The sequence below is a fragment of the Cryptomeria japonica genome, chromosome 1 (genome assembly GCF_030272615.1).
Source record: "Cryptomeria japonica chromosome 1, Sugi_1.0, whole genome shotgun sequence".
NCBI classification, from domain to species: Eukaryota; Viridiplantae; Streptophyta; class Pinopsida; order Cupressales; family Cupressaceae; genus Cryptomeria; species Cryptomeria japonica.
In genome coordinates, this window is record NC_081405.1 from 259,044,448 (window position 1) to 259,060,130 (window position 15,683).

At 37.0% G+C, this 15,683-nt stretch overlaps 1 protein-coding gene across 2 annotated transcripts in view; it reads left to right on the forward strand.

The window, feature by feature from the left end:
- The window catches only part of LOC131073776 (DNA ligase 1), a 191,382-nt gene that overhangs the window by 52,475 nt on the left and 123,224 nt on the right, over positions 1 to 15,683 (forward strand). The gene's annotated exons all lie outside the window — the stretch shown is intronic.

The following is a 15,683-nucleotide window of genomic DNA, read 5'->3' on the forward strand; positions in this document are numbered from 1 at the left end:
GAAGTAGCTAAAGCCATGATTCATGACCAAGACCTACAAGCCTTTCTTTTGGCAGAAGCTTCTAGAACATCAGTATATGTTCAAAATAGTTGTCAACATCGGATATTGCAGAACATGACTTCAGAAGAAGCCTTTACATGAGTTAAGCCTGAAATCAGTCACTTGAGAATCTTTGGTTGTCCAGTGTATGTTCATGTGCCTAAAGATAAAAGATCCAAGTTGGAACCTTTTGGCAAGAGAGGAATATTTGTGTGCTACAGTAAAACTTAAAAAGCCTACAAGATTTATATTCCAGGTCAGAAATAGGTAGAGGTTAGCAGAGATGTTACATTTGAAGAAGTTGTTGCATTCAAAAAATCTAAAGGTTCATGCATGGAGATAGATGATGAAGATCAAGAGACTCCTCAGGACATGGACGTTGATCATACTGAGATTCAGAGGGAGTCTTCTGAACCAATAGAGGCTATTGATCTAGTTGAGCCCTTGGAACCTACAATCTCGGGCCTCTTCTGAACCAGTAGATCCAGTTGAGCCCTTGGAACCTACTGATTGTCCGAGAGACATTGTTATAAGTTGGAAGAGACAAACTATGCAAGAGGCAAAAAAGTATGTAGCTCCTCGAGGCACCTTTAGAGAAAGCAAGAGACCACAAAGGTTTCCAGGCTATGTGGTATTGATGAGTTACATCATTGATTCTGAGCCCTCCATTGTTGAAGAACCTTCAAGTTAGCATATATGGAGAGATGCTATGGATGAAGAGTATCGATCCATTATCAAGAATGATGTTTGGGACATTGTTCCAAAACGTGAAGGAAAATCAGTTGCATCTTCCAAATGGATTTTCAAGATCAAGCATGCAGCTGATGGAAGTATTGAAAAGTACAAAGCAAGATTTGTGGCTAGAGGATTCTCTCAAAAGGAGGGAATAGATTATGAAGAGACATTCGCTCAAGTTGCTCGATATACATCCATCAGAACTATTATTGCCATTGCAGCAACAAAGAAATGGAAGCTTCATTCGATGGACGTGAAGACATTTCTTAATGGTGTGATTGAAGAGGAAGTATACATTGAGCAACCTGATGGCTTTGTAATCCATGGGAAGGAGTTTCATGTTTGCAGACTGAAGAAGGCTTTGTATGGCCTTAAGCAGGCTCCTCGTGCTTGGTATGAAAGGAGTGATCGATATTTGATGGGCTTGGGGTTCTTCAAGAATGATGCAGATCCAAATCTCTACTTTTAGGTAATTGATGGTGAAGCTCTAATTTTGGTTCTTTATGTTGATGACTTATTTATTACTGGTGAAGATCATCTCATTGACAAATGTAAGGAGTTAACTTCTGAATTTGAGATGAAGTATTTAGGTCTTATGCATTACTTTCTAGGATTAGAGGTATGGCAAAGACCCAATGAGATTATTCTAAGTCAAGGAAAATACACCATTGATATCCTAAAGAGATTTGGGATGATGGACTGCAAGTCCATGACTAAACTTATGGAAACAAATCTGAAGAAGTTGAGGGAGTCTGGAACTAGTTCAGATTTGGTAGATCCTACTATGTACAAACCATTGATTGGCTCATTGATGTACCTAGTCAATACTAAACCTGACATTTGTTATGCAATGAGTGCACTCAGTTAGTTTATGTGTGAACCAAGACTTATTCATCTAGTTGCAGCAAAACATATATTGAGGTGCTTGCGTGGCACTGTAGGATATGGGTTGAGGTATACTTCCAGTGCAGATCTGAATCTGCAAGGATATTTTGATTTTGATTGGGCAGAGAGTGTTGCTGATCCAAAGAGCACCTCTGGTTGTTGCTTCAGTTTGGGGTCTGCTATGATTTCTTGGTGTAGTAGGAAGCTGTCTTTAGTGGCATTGAGCATCGCATAAGTAGAATATATTGCAGCATTAGCAACTCGAGAAGTAGTGTGGCTTCGAAAGCTCCTTGTAGGATTGTTTGGACAAACATTGGAGTTGACTATTATTTATTGTGACAATCAAAGCTATGTGAAGCTATCTGTCAATCCAGTGTTCCACGACAAAACAAAACGTGTAGAGATCCAATACCATTACATCAGAGATATGGTACAGAGGAAAGCTGTTCAGTTGAGATATATTTGCACTGATGAACAGATGACTGACATTCTCACCAAGCCCCTTGCCAAAGTGAAGTTTGTGCATTTTCGAGATAAACTTGGAGTTGTGGAGAATGAAGTCCTTACTGAGAGGGAGTCTCAACATCAGTGATTTCTTGAGATGTACCTTAATGCATTCTTCTCCGTGAGAGAAGTTTGAGGTGAAAGCCCTTGTTAATGCATTCTTCTCTGTGAGAGAGAAGTTTGAGATGAAAGCCCTTGTTAATGCATTCTTCTCTGTGAGAGGGAAGTTTGAGGTGAAAGCCCTTAATGCATTCTTCTCTATGAGAGGGAAAGCCATGGTGGATGTCATGTTGAGAGACTCCATGACAACATCACTTGTGTTTCATTCACCCTTTGGGAGTAGCCATGGTGAATGTCATGATGAGATGACGACATCACGTTGAGTGACTCTATGATGGGCACTTGTGTACATATTTATTTCCATACATGGCAGTAGCCATGATGGATTTCATCACTTTGAGTGCCTACGTGATGAACTCTGTTCCACCCATTGGGAGTAGCCATGGTGGATGTCATTCCATGACACAGATATCAACAAGGATTCTTCCCTAGCTACGAGGGAGTGTTGACGTATATAGCCGTAGGAGTCTCCTTGGGCCGACTTCACCAAATATGCAATTAGCCTTCGACTTTGCATATTTGTGTTGGCCGATATTAAATAAAGGGCGATTTAATTGTTTGACTAAATATATATAATTTAATTAAGGGGGATGACTTTTGGGAAAGTCCGCCACCCTTATGAAAGGATACCTTGCTTCTAAGAAGAGCCGACTCTTGATGAAGAGGCACCTTCTCTCGAGTATAAAGGGAGATCAATTCTCCTCGCATGAACATCGATTCACATCTACAGCAGATCGCATAACTACACAGCAGTTCGAACATCAAGATCAGATCGTAATATGTCAAGGGAAGTTCGTGGATTCTCAAGGGCAGATCGATTCACACTTATCTAGCCTCAAGGAGTGAAGTGATTCATATTGATTGTTGCAAAGTCATCTTGCCATTCCTATTGGATAAATAATAAGAGATACTTGCTGGGTTTTTCTCCCTCAAGTTGGAGGGTTTTCCCAGGGTATATTCTGTGCAAATTTGATTGATTTGTCTTATATCTGCTTACCCTAAAATCTGATCATAAATTAACAATTGGAAATATGCAAAATATTAGGTGTTTCCACTTTAAATTTTCCTTGGCCAACTTTTTTAAGAAAGTTGTTATCACCAAGGAAAACTTGTCACCCATCACATTCTTTCACTTGGAGTTTCACTTATGTGGAGTCATGAAATGATGCACTTGAGTCAATCAACCAAGAATCATCACCAATAATATAGACAAAGTAAAAACATTATTACTAATTTTATGATTGTATGTGGATATATTTAGAGAAACCATCTTTCTTCTTACATTTTGTATAAATAGGGAAACCCTTTCAACATTGGAGGTGATTAAGGCTGACTTGATAAAAGACTGAAAATTCAAAAAATTCAAATGGAAAACGTCAAAGCAACCTGGCCGACTTGAAATAAGGTGATTTAAATTTGAAAATTAGAACAAAAATAAACAAGGTCGGCCTCATTAGGAACTTGTTCACCATATATATGTGAGGTGAAAACATTTCATTTTCTCAACATTCAAATTCGTTTTAGGGCAGATTAAGAGCAGATCAAGTGCGATTTTTATCAGATTTAAGGTGCGAATTTACATCTCTGATTGAAGGCAGATCTACACCAGATTTAAGGTGAGTTTCATCAAACTAAATCAAATTGCAAGGTGAATCAAACTAGAGTGGCGAACTTGTCAAGGGAGTAGTGAATTTGTGAAGAGGAAAGGTGCGAACCACAGCAGATTGGAGACGATTTCCAGGTAAATCAGACAATTTTTTATCAGGTTCCAAGTGAACAGTCCAGCAGACCTGAAGTGATCAGCATCAAAATAAGTCATGTTTTAAGGTGAACGGGACATAAAGAAGACAAATTTCCAATTCACACTCTGATCTAGGCAATTTCCATCACCAAGTTGACCATCTGCAGACCTGAACAAGAGCAAGTTTCCAGAAGTTTCCTATTTCTGAGTGGTAAATTTTAGAATTCCCAAGTCATTTTTCGATATCATTGAAGGGTAAAAATCAGAGGTTGTTTAAGCAAATTGAATGAGGAATTTTTGAAGTCTTCAAGAGCTAATATGTTAGGGGTCAACACTAAGGGCTAAAGGAAGAAATTGTGAAGCAAAAACAAGTCATTAATGATCAGATTTGAACAATTTTATTTCATGAATGCATCTTTTGAAGATTGATATTCATACAAGTTGTTTTAGAATGAACTAATGATGCAAGGGCTTGACAAAATTTTCATTTAATTATCATGGATTGCTTGCATTCCATTAATGCTAGGGTTTTCATTTACAATTTGGATTCAACGTGTGTTCTCTTTCTTTTCAGGATGTGATAGTAAGGAAGGTATATGAAAAGGATGAAGAGCTCTACAACATTTGCAGGGATATTAAGATCAAGGATTTCAAAGGAGGCTGGCAAGAAATGAAGATGCAAGTGCAAAGGACAAGGTTAACACATTCAAGGCAAAGGAGCGGTTACAAAGAAGACAACAATGTGAAGAAGGACAACATTCACAATTCAAGATGGAATCCAAGATGAACACTTCAAACAAGCTAATTACAACGACCTTAATCAAAGGAAAAACATTACAACATGAAGGAGAATCAAGGACATGTTCCACATTTTAAGAGGACATCAAGGAGTTCAGGATCAAGAATGTCTTGTTGATATTTATAGTGGCGAAACATATTTTTCTCTCAAGTTAAATTAAATAAATAAACAAACTACCTTGGTCGACCTAGTTGAGAGAGCTGCATCCCTTGGGTGAAGAGGTGCATGTGTGGTATATAAAAAAAATAAAATTTAATTCACATTCTTGACCTAAAAAAATCAACATGGTATCAGAGCAGGTTGATTCTGTGCCTATTCTTTGGTAGCAATAATGTGAACATGGCTCCAATCCACCACAAGCGACATCTATCATCTGACGGATATGATTTGGGCTTGGTTGAAGATGGGTTTCTGTAGTGGGTGTCTCGTTCAAAGAGGAGGAAGCTTTTGCAGATTTTTTTTGAAACTTCCCAAACGGATGCAATTGTGGCGCAAGATGGTAGTGGTCATTACATGACGACTGCAGCAGCCATTAATGCTGTTCCTGTGAATAATGCCAACTGATACATGATTCGTATCAAACAAGGAGTGTATAGAGAAAACATTCAGGTGCCCCAAAACAAGCCTAATATTATGTTGGTGGGAGATGGCGTGGACGACACTGTCATTACTAGTTACAAAGGCACCGGTGGTGGATATCACTTCCTTGACACTCCAGCTCTATGTTTGATTCAAATTGATATCTCTACATAGTTGTTTTTAAGATATTATTGAGAGCTCTTCATTGAAACTACCAAGGGAGCTCGCAAGAGTAAGTAGCTGATAGTGTGTAGAGTAAAGCCATCTCGATTCTCACAGAAATGCAGATTCGGGCATTTCACGTGGATTTTGATTACATGGATAAGGGGCGATTGTGATTACATGGATATTGTTGAGTGAACATAACCACTTGTTGTGGCATTTGTATTGAGGGTTAGTGGAAGAGTAAATAGAATAGGCAGCTGAACAAAAGAATTTGTAGTAATTGTGGGAATCATATGGCACTTTATTCTAGAAGTCAAGAATATTGAATGGAATGATTTGTCTTCCCACGATACGCGTTGAAAATTGTCACCATTTTAAATTACACTTCAGTCCTTGTGTGGGATATATGATGATTTGAGGAGGATCGTTGTTGCTGAGAATGAAATGTTAAGTTGGATGTTGTTTCTTGTGTATGAAAAATATTAATGTCTGCACGTGAATTTAGAGACTAAGGTTTCGCTTGAGTAGTGACTTGTGTAACATTTGTTATATAATAAAATTAACTCTCTGCGATTATTATCTTGGCTTCCACATATTCTCTGTTTCCCGTGCGTACCCTTCCCCTTGATCACATGGGTGGTATGCGAGCTATCCTCCATTGGCGTGAGGAATTTTTGTTGAGTGTGGCATCTATACTTTTGGCGTATGTTCAGTGGGAAGTTGTGGCTTCTATACTGAAATGATTTTACTTTATTGCCGATAGCAATGGAGTTGGGTATGGTCTTTTGCAAAAGGGGCAACATTGCTGTAAAAGTTGTGTACTAGGTTTGTGGAAGGTCAGGAGCCTCCATGTAGTGTGCAAGTCAAAGACTTTGAATCATGTTTTTTTTTGGAATCGTGAAAGTTGCATCAATGCACAAGACTTCAAGCAACCTATATAAAGAGTTTGAAGAAGTTTAATGTTTTCAAAATTCCTTATTTGTTCATATAAAGAAGGTCGAGGTGCACCTGGGACCCACTGAGGATTAGGTGACAATGGAGTTCAGAACTTATCGATCAAGGGAAGCCCGCGGAACGCCCAAGTGGAATGAAAATGTGTATCAAGAGATTGAATAGATGATGATCAAGAAGTATGGAGGGGGACTCCATTGGGGAAAGTACTTGGAGATTCAGAGAGAGTCTGACAAACCATCAAGAGGCAACCTTGGACGAGGAGGCTAGAAGGTTGATGCAAGTATGTGGAGCTCTAGAGGGAGTCACATCATCATGAAAATTTGTGTTACTTAATGCATTTTTCTCTGAGACGGAGAAATTTGAGGTGAAAGCCCTTGTTAATGCATCTTTCTTTGAGAGAGAAATTTGAGGTGAAAGCCCTTGTTAATGCATCTTTCTTTGAGAGAGAAATTTGAGGTGAAAGCCCTTGTCCATCATTGAGACGGAGATGTGGTTCTTTCCACCCTCTGGGAGTAGCCATGGTGGATGTAATGTTGAGTGACTCCATGACAACATCACGTTGAGAGACTCAGTGATGATTCTCTTGTACTTGTGTTTATCCACCCTTTGGGAGTAGCCATGGTGGACGTCTTGTTGAGAGACTCCATGACGACATCACGTTGAGTGACTCTGTGATGGGCACTTGTGCACTTGTTCCCTTCCACACATGGGAGTAGCCATGGTGGACATCACGTTGAGTGACTCCGTGATGAACTCTTTTCCACAAATGGGAGTAGCCATTGTGGATGCCATGATTGAGAGACTCCATGACAACATCACGTTGAGAGACTTCATGATGAGATCTTGTACATCTCTGAGACTGAGATGCGATTTTTCCACCATTGGGTGTAGCCATTGTGGATGTCATGTCGAGAGACTCCATGACGAGGATTATGTTAGAAACTTGAACAATTGGATGATGCCGAGTATCAAGATATATATACGATGATGTGGCACCTATTTACCTCAACCAATCAAATGATGCCACGTCAACATGTCCAAGTGCATTGAACCCAACTTATTCCAAAAGGAGCAAGTGACATGTGGAGTCACATTTAAATACTATTTAATATACCTTACCTCATCTCTCATTGGTCCACATTCAAAGGGAGGACATGTGTCCAAAGGCTTGTAATTATGTCATTAGTCAATATTAAATATAGGTGGTGGTAGTTGTAACTACCCCACATTAGGGTTTTATTGTTCAAATCTTGGCCATTGATTTCAAATCAATTTGGGCCCTTGAATTGTAATTCAAAGTCTATGATAGGCTTGGCATTTTCATTTGTAAGGGTTAACTAGAAATTAGGAAGTAGTAGAGTAGAATAGATTAGAGTAGTAGGAGACAAGAAATTGTTGCAAGACTATGTTGAAATTAATACATAAATTTCATTGAAGATAAGATGGATCTTTTGTGTAGTTGAAGTTCATTGATTGTGATGGTGATGTGAAGATATATGATGAATTCCTTGGTTCATACCATTGGTGATTTGTTGATTGCAAGTTGCTTTGCATGGTTAGTTTGAACCTCATAATTGGTAATATTTAAATTGTGAATGTTTCATTTGGATTGCGTCGATAGGGTATTTGAATGAATATTTGCAATATGAAAATCTTTCACTACCTTAGAAGATTGCACTCTTTCTATGGCATTGTGAGCTATCTTTGGTTAAGTAGAAAGTAGTGCCATAATGAATTTGTCTATCTAAAGCATTATCCATTATCATCATTGCCCTTAGATCTAAGATTAGAGTTTGAACAAAGCGTAAGTCCCTAATTTGCATGTCAAGACCTGACTAAAGAAACCTTGGGGTTCCCTACTTTGATCACATTGTTTGGCATATGAGGTTTCCTCGTTCAAGAGAGGATATAATACTTAGTATTTTATTCTATGTTCAAAGCGTCATAAAAACACATCAACATGTACCATGACGACAACTTGTCACACGTCACTTTGACGAGACTTTCCAAGTGAACAATTGACTCATTTGCTTAGATTCTTTTGTAATGACTTAATCAATGGTTGTTGACCGAACACACTTGATGGTGAAACATGTCTTTTTGTAGTCCCACCAAGACCAAACCATGGCCTCTGATAGTAGAGACAAACAGTCCAATGACCTTTGGTAACTTAGACTACCTTCCAGAACATCTACCTGTCTTTTATTGTTGTTGCATGCACTCAACAAAGTTTCATGTGCATTTGCATTGCTATGTATAATCCAGTGACATACTTTGCTCATGATATGATAACTATAACCCATCTAAAACTCATGTAATTGTTACCATGGCTTCATTCGTGATGTAGTCATGACTGAAAGGATCAAGAGAATATTATCCAACCATGCAGCCAATAAAAAACACACCTAAACTCAATGGAATGGTACAACAATATGTTCTTTCTTTGTATATAGTACCAACAACATTACAATCTGCCACAATGGGTTTCCAACATGCTAGGAATCCCGATTTTTCAAAAAAATCAGGGAATCATGGTCAGAAAAGTCATTGTGCATCAATTTGTGAAATGCTTATAGTTCTGGCACTCTGATGGGATTCAGTCTTGTAACATGAAAAAAAAAATAGTAAAGCATCTCATTTATTCAACCATTTTAGAGATATTGAAGAAGAATGTGTACATCACCGTTTGAAATTTATTGTTAATTTGAAGATTATTGAAAGGTTGTTTCCTTTTGCTAATGAGTTATACTTATATATCATGGTAATTGGCAGTCCCTGAGATTTATCTTTGAAAAATGATTACTTGCCCCAAAGCAGTTTGTTATATCTGCCTTTGCAATATCCTGAGGATGCCTATTGAATCATAATTTGATCAAATGACATCCTACAAGTTCAGGAAGTTAAATGGTATCCAACAAGGATGATTTTGTTTAGAAGTCTCTTAATTTATTTAATCATTTAAATTTTCATCCAGTTGACTGCATTTAATAAAATATATTTATATTATTCATTTTAGATAATTTTTTTTGATAAAGCTTTAAATAGTATATTATATAAAAAGGGATCAAGTCTTATAGGTACATCAAGGGACATGTACCAGATGTTTCGTATTTGCAAGCAATAAACTATCTTTTAATTAAAGGGTACTAGCTAGCAGTCTTAAACTAGAAGTATGGATGAAAGTTCTAAATTGTTTTTTAAAATGCATAGCATTGACTTAGTTGCCTTTTGGGTTTTGTTGCCTGTTTAGTAGGCACATGTACTTCTCTATATGCATGCAAGCATTTCCTTGCATGAAATATGAAATGTTTGCATTTTCTGAATATTCCATGTAGGCTTACATTGAATAGATGCTTACATGTAAGCTCCTTCTGTGCACTTCTTCCAAGAAAGGTTGGGATTGCTATGCTATATCCACTATGATCTCTCTCTGTAGCTAAACAAGTGTTTTGCATCTCCCTCTTTTTCTCTTTTCAATGTGTCCATATTTATTTTTTTCGAATAAGTAAAATATTTTATCGGTTTTTTTCTACCTTTTCAGTTGGGATGCAAACATAAACTAACATCGATACTAATCGATGTTCCATCTACTCGATAATCATTAAATCGAATTTGCAATGGTTAACCCGATTTGACAATCGGTGAATGCAAATAGTGTAATAGATTATCAAATCGGAATTCTATGATAATGAACAGTTAATCGTCATATACAAATAAAGAATGTTTATCAATTGAGTGCTTGAGGTTATTCATTTTAATAATCGATATGATAAATGATTGAATGAGAGACTTCATTTATCTCTCATTCAATCATTTATCTTACCAAAGCTATTATGCATTAACAATCACTACCTCTCAATCATTTAGAAGATGATCCACAAACTCCCTCAAGATATGTGTGGAACTAGAATTGAATCAACCTCCACCCAAGAGCCTTCCTAATAAAGAAAGGGCTATACAATAAATTCAAATGATCAAATTATAAAAGTATTCCATTCAATAGTAGAACCTGTCATTAATATGACCACCTGGTTAGCAAATGCACAACAGTTATGGAAATACAGCAAGAACTAGCTATGCAGACATCAAAAAAAGAGGAAGATGATGGTTTCCAAAAACCCAAAATTAAGCATACATTACAAGAAAATGGGTGAAAATAGATGCACCTTGCAAGCAAGAACAAAAGAAGCGAGAAGAAATCCATGGAGAATCTAGGGATAAACAAGGTGAGATTAACACAAAAGCTCTAGAAAGAAATGCATTGAACGAAAGGGATCTCCTAGAATGAAAAGGGTTTAAAGAAGCCAATGAGGACATCTTGGATCTAGTGTAATGTCCCCATTTTGAAATATGATTTAATAATAAATACTAATAATAAAATAAAAATAAAAATATAAAGAATAAAATTAAAAATAATTTTTGTTTAGTTAAGTTTAATGAATGGTCAAAAGGCATGAAATGAAAAGTTGTGACTCCCTCAAACATGAGGTATAAAAGGGAGAAGAGAACTTCATTTGAAGGGGCACTTTTTAATCTAATCAGGATTGCAGATCTGATTTGAAAGATAAGACAACAATAAACAGACATAACCCTTTAAATGGATGTCTCTTTCCAAAGAGATGTGTCTCCTCAATAAAATAGGACAGTATAAAAGGATATGGAATTGGGGAAGGAAGAAGGGAACATAGGAATTAAGAAAGGATTAATGGAAGAAAAAAGGAATGAGAAGAAAATAAGGAAGTGACTCTTTCAAAGGGTAGACATGATGAAAGTTGTGACTCTTTTGAAGGGTGGTAATTGTGAAAGGTTGTGACTATTGCAAAGGGCAGAAATGGTGAACAGGTGTGACTCTTCCTCACATTGGGAGGATATATAAAGGAGAAGATTTCATTTGAGGAGGACATCAAAGGGAAATCAATTTGAAGAATAATTTATTATTCTCAAAGGCAACAATGAAAAGAAGTGACTCAAATCTTATGAAAGGTTATGACCCTTTCACCTATAAAGTATAAAGAGGAGGTCACTCCAAGCAAAGCTCAATATATCATCACTCATTAAAGCATCAAGAAATCATGCAATCTATGAATCAGCAAAAGATCAAATCAAACAATCTATCAATTAGCAAAGATCAATTCAACAAAGTGGATAAACAAGCAATCAAAACATCATCAATCATCAACTCACATCTTAAAATCAGAAATCAATCATCAAATGTGTTTTAAGTTGTCAATTGATCTATCAAATAAATCAATTCATCATTCAAGCATCACTAAATCAAATCAACATTCGTTGAATCAATCACTCGTTTGAATATCAATCATTCACAAACAATCTATCAATCAAGGAAAGCAATTGAATTAGTATCGGTACTCATAAGGAGCAGATAAATCCAATAATATATACAGCAAACTGAATTCTATAATAAATTCTTCAATTATTGTGGTATGAGGGAATAATTGTATTATTTATGCATATGTATTTGTCTATTATGTGAATGTATATATTTATACGAGATTGTATGCAAACATGAATTCTCAAATCTAACATAAATATTTATGTATCTAATGATGTGAATTTCTGTTTGCAATAATCGATCAAACTAGGGGGAAATGGAAGGGAATGCAAGGATAGGGAATGGTGAGGGATACCTCACTAGGCACGCCAACTTAGGAGAACGGTTAAGGACAACATGAGGCCAAGGGGAACAAAATTTCTGCCCTTGGGCCTAGAATCAAGGGTCAATTTAGGGGCACCCTATTGCATGTCTCCCCTACAAACCCCATATTGATCAATTGAGCTAGAAAGGATCCTCAATCATAAGAGGAGAGAAGGATGGCATGATAGAGGGAAACGGTGTACAAACCCCACTAAGTACACCACCTCATGAGAATGGTTAAGGACCACATGAGACCAAGGGGGACAAAGTTTCCACCCTTGGGCCTAGGGTAGGAGATATTTGGGGCACCTTATGATGTCTCCCATCGCTACCATCATTATGGTTGAACCCTCATGTAATCATTTAGACTTGTTATGTGTTACACGTATGTAAATTCCTTAGCCCTAGAAATGGAAGTATTGTATGAATTATATCTACATCATTATCTAACCTGGTTGCAGGTTTCCAAGACAGACTTATCTCATCTTATTCATGAGTAAGGATTATGTCTCTAACTATATCATGTTCCTTGTTTCTTTTGGATTTGTGAATTTATGGCAAATTACAAGGTAATTAGATTAGGGACATTACATCTAGAATCAATACTAGTGCATGAAGGGACGAGGAATAAGAGAATGGTAATGAGGAGCTCAATAAAGATGAAATGATAGAGAAAAATGTTATATTAAACACACACCGATTGGCATACATCGATAACGTGTTGAACATACACCATTTGGTTAATAAACGCCATGCACTATTGTTATAGTGAAGGGGCATGATCAAGTGATGTCTTGATTAGCCATGTCCAAAAGACATGGCCGGTCAAGGCATCGCTTGACCGTACCTAGCCCACCATATATGTCAAATGGTATGTGTGAGAATGGACATCAAAATTTATAAATGCTCCTCACCTGCCACATAAAAGAAGATAGTCAGATTCATATGTTAATTCAGTAATATATAAAACAAGATAATACTAAGTAGAATATAACTTCCATATTGAATGCAAATTGAACATCATTTACATGGTATCAGAGCTATAGTTAAATCGAACTCGAGGCTGTTCAATTTTACATAAAATTGAAATCAAGCATATATTCAACATCACAATCCTATCAATGGCTAGGACTATCAGATTTGAAGACAGACTCGCAGGAGGTGTCAACTTCTCCGCATGGAAATTCAGAATTCAAATGATTCTAAAAGAAAATAAAGTTGAATCATTTGTAAAGACTGAAACTAAAGATCTTGAGATTGAACCTGACAAAGCAATTTGGAAAGAAGGAAATGATAAGGCTATCAAAATCATAGTTGATGGGGTAAGGAACAACATTATGCCCATTATAAAGAAACATGAAACAACCTTCAACATGTTCAAAGCACTCGAAGATGCTTTTGAGATATCGAATGCCAATAGAACCTTGACTCTAAAAAGAGAAATAAATCACATAACCATGATAAAAGGAGAATCAGTCAATGCCTACTTCATGCAAATGTCTACCTTAAGGGATGAATTGGCAACCCTTGGATATGAGATCCAAAGCAAAGAATTAACCCTCATTGCTCTAGATGGGTTGCCTAGCATCTGGGAAACATTCGTCCAAGGCATCAGTGCAAGGGATAACTTCCCAAAATTCGATAGGCTAAAGGTTGACTCTCTCCAAGAGGAATCAAGGCAAAATAAGAAAGGGATCAAACAAAAGAATATAGATGAAGATCTTCAAGTTCTAAATACGAACTCAAACAAGAAAGGCAAGCAGAAGTAATTCAGGAAGAGAAAAGGTCGTCACGGCAAGAACTCCTTCAAGAAGGACCTCTCTCAAATTTAGTGTTACAGATGTGACAAATTTGGGCACTATGTTGCCAAATGTCCAGAAAGAGCTAAACAAGCCACATTTGTCAAAATAGGAAAACCCAAAAGAGAAGAGGACTCCGAGAAGTATGTACTCTATTCAACACTCACAAATCAAGCATCAAACAAAGTGAACTCTTGGGTGATCGATAGTGGCTCATCCATACACATCACAGGATTCAGAGAAGTACTAGACTCCATGAAAGAGGAGAATGATGAGGAAGTAACCATCGGAGATGATTCTACACACCCTGTCAAAGGAGTTGGAACTTGCACCATCAAACTAAATTCAAGTGTATCATTACAAGTTAGAGGAGTACTATATGTTCCAGGCATCAAGAGGAATCTAGTCTCAATATCAACACTGGAGGACAATGGATACAGAGTGACCTTCATGGACAACAAAGTATTGGCTTGGCCAAAGAACTCATCCATCAAGAAAGCTAAAACAACTGGTCAAAGACAAGGCTACTTGTATGAGCTATGCACAAAGCCCAACTTAGCCCTAATTCATGAAACTATAGATGCCAATGAAATCTGACATAGAAGACTAGGCCACCTAAGTTTTAGAGCTTTATCATCAATGGGAGACCTTGTCACAAGTCTACCTAAGCTAAAGCAATATCATTCAGGGGCATGCACAGGATGTGCCCTAGGTAAAAATACTAAGGGTGCTCTTCAGAGTAGTACTAGGAAAACAAGTAAAATTTTAGAGTTAGTTCATTCTGATGTATGTGGACCTATGTTTGTACCTTCATTGGGGGGATTTCTGTATTATGTAATATTTGTTGATGACTACTCTAGGAAAACTTGGATCTACTTTCTGAAATGTAAAGAATCAGAAGAGATCCTTAATAGGTTTAAAGAATTCAAATCACTAACAGAGAACTATTGAAGAAACAAAATTAAAACCCTAAGAACTGATAATGGGGGGGAATACACATCAAAATTATTTAAAGAGTTTTGTAAAAATTCAGGGATTAAGAGGGAGTTAACAATACCTTACAACCCTCAACAAAATGGGATAGCAGAAAGAAAAAATAGGACAATCGTTGAAGCTGCCAAAGCTATGATTCTTGATCAGAATCTAAATATCAATCTTTGTGCAGAAGCAACTAGCACTGCTGTAATATTCAAAACAGATGTCCTCACTCTCATCTTGAAGATAAGACCCTTGAGGAAGTTTTTACTAAATCAAAACCGGATATAAGCCACCTTAGGATTTTTGGATGCCTTGTCTATATTCATGTACCTAAGGAGAAAAGGTTAAAATTAGAGCCTTCTGGAAAAAGGGGAATCTTTGTAGGATATAGTGAAACCTCCAAGGCCTACATGATATATATACCTGGTCAAAAGAATATTGAACTAAGTAGGGATGTGATCTTTGAAGAAAACTTAGCCTTCAAAAGAGCCCAAAGCTCTCTAGACCTTGAAGTCTATATCCCGACCCCTAGCTTAGATAGAGATCGTACTCCTGAGCTTTAGAGGGAGAATCTTGAGGAAACTATGAGTGAAACTCAAAGTCCACCTAGAGAAAACCTCAAGAAAATACCACTATGGGCCACCAAAACTGTAGAAGAAGCTCAGAAGTTTGTTGCTCCTTTAGGAACTTTTAGGGAAAGCAAAAGGCCTAATAAATTCACTAGCTATG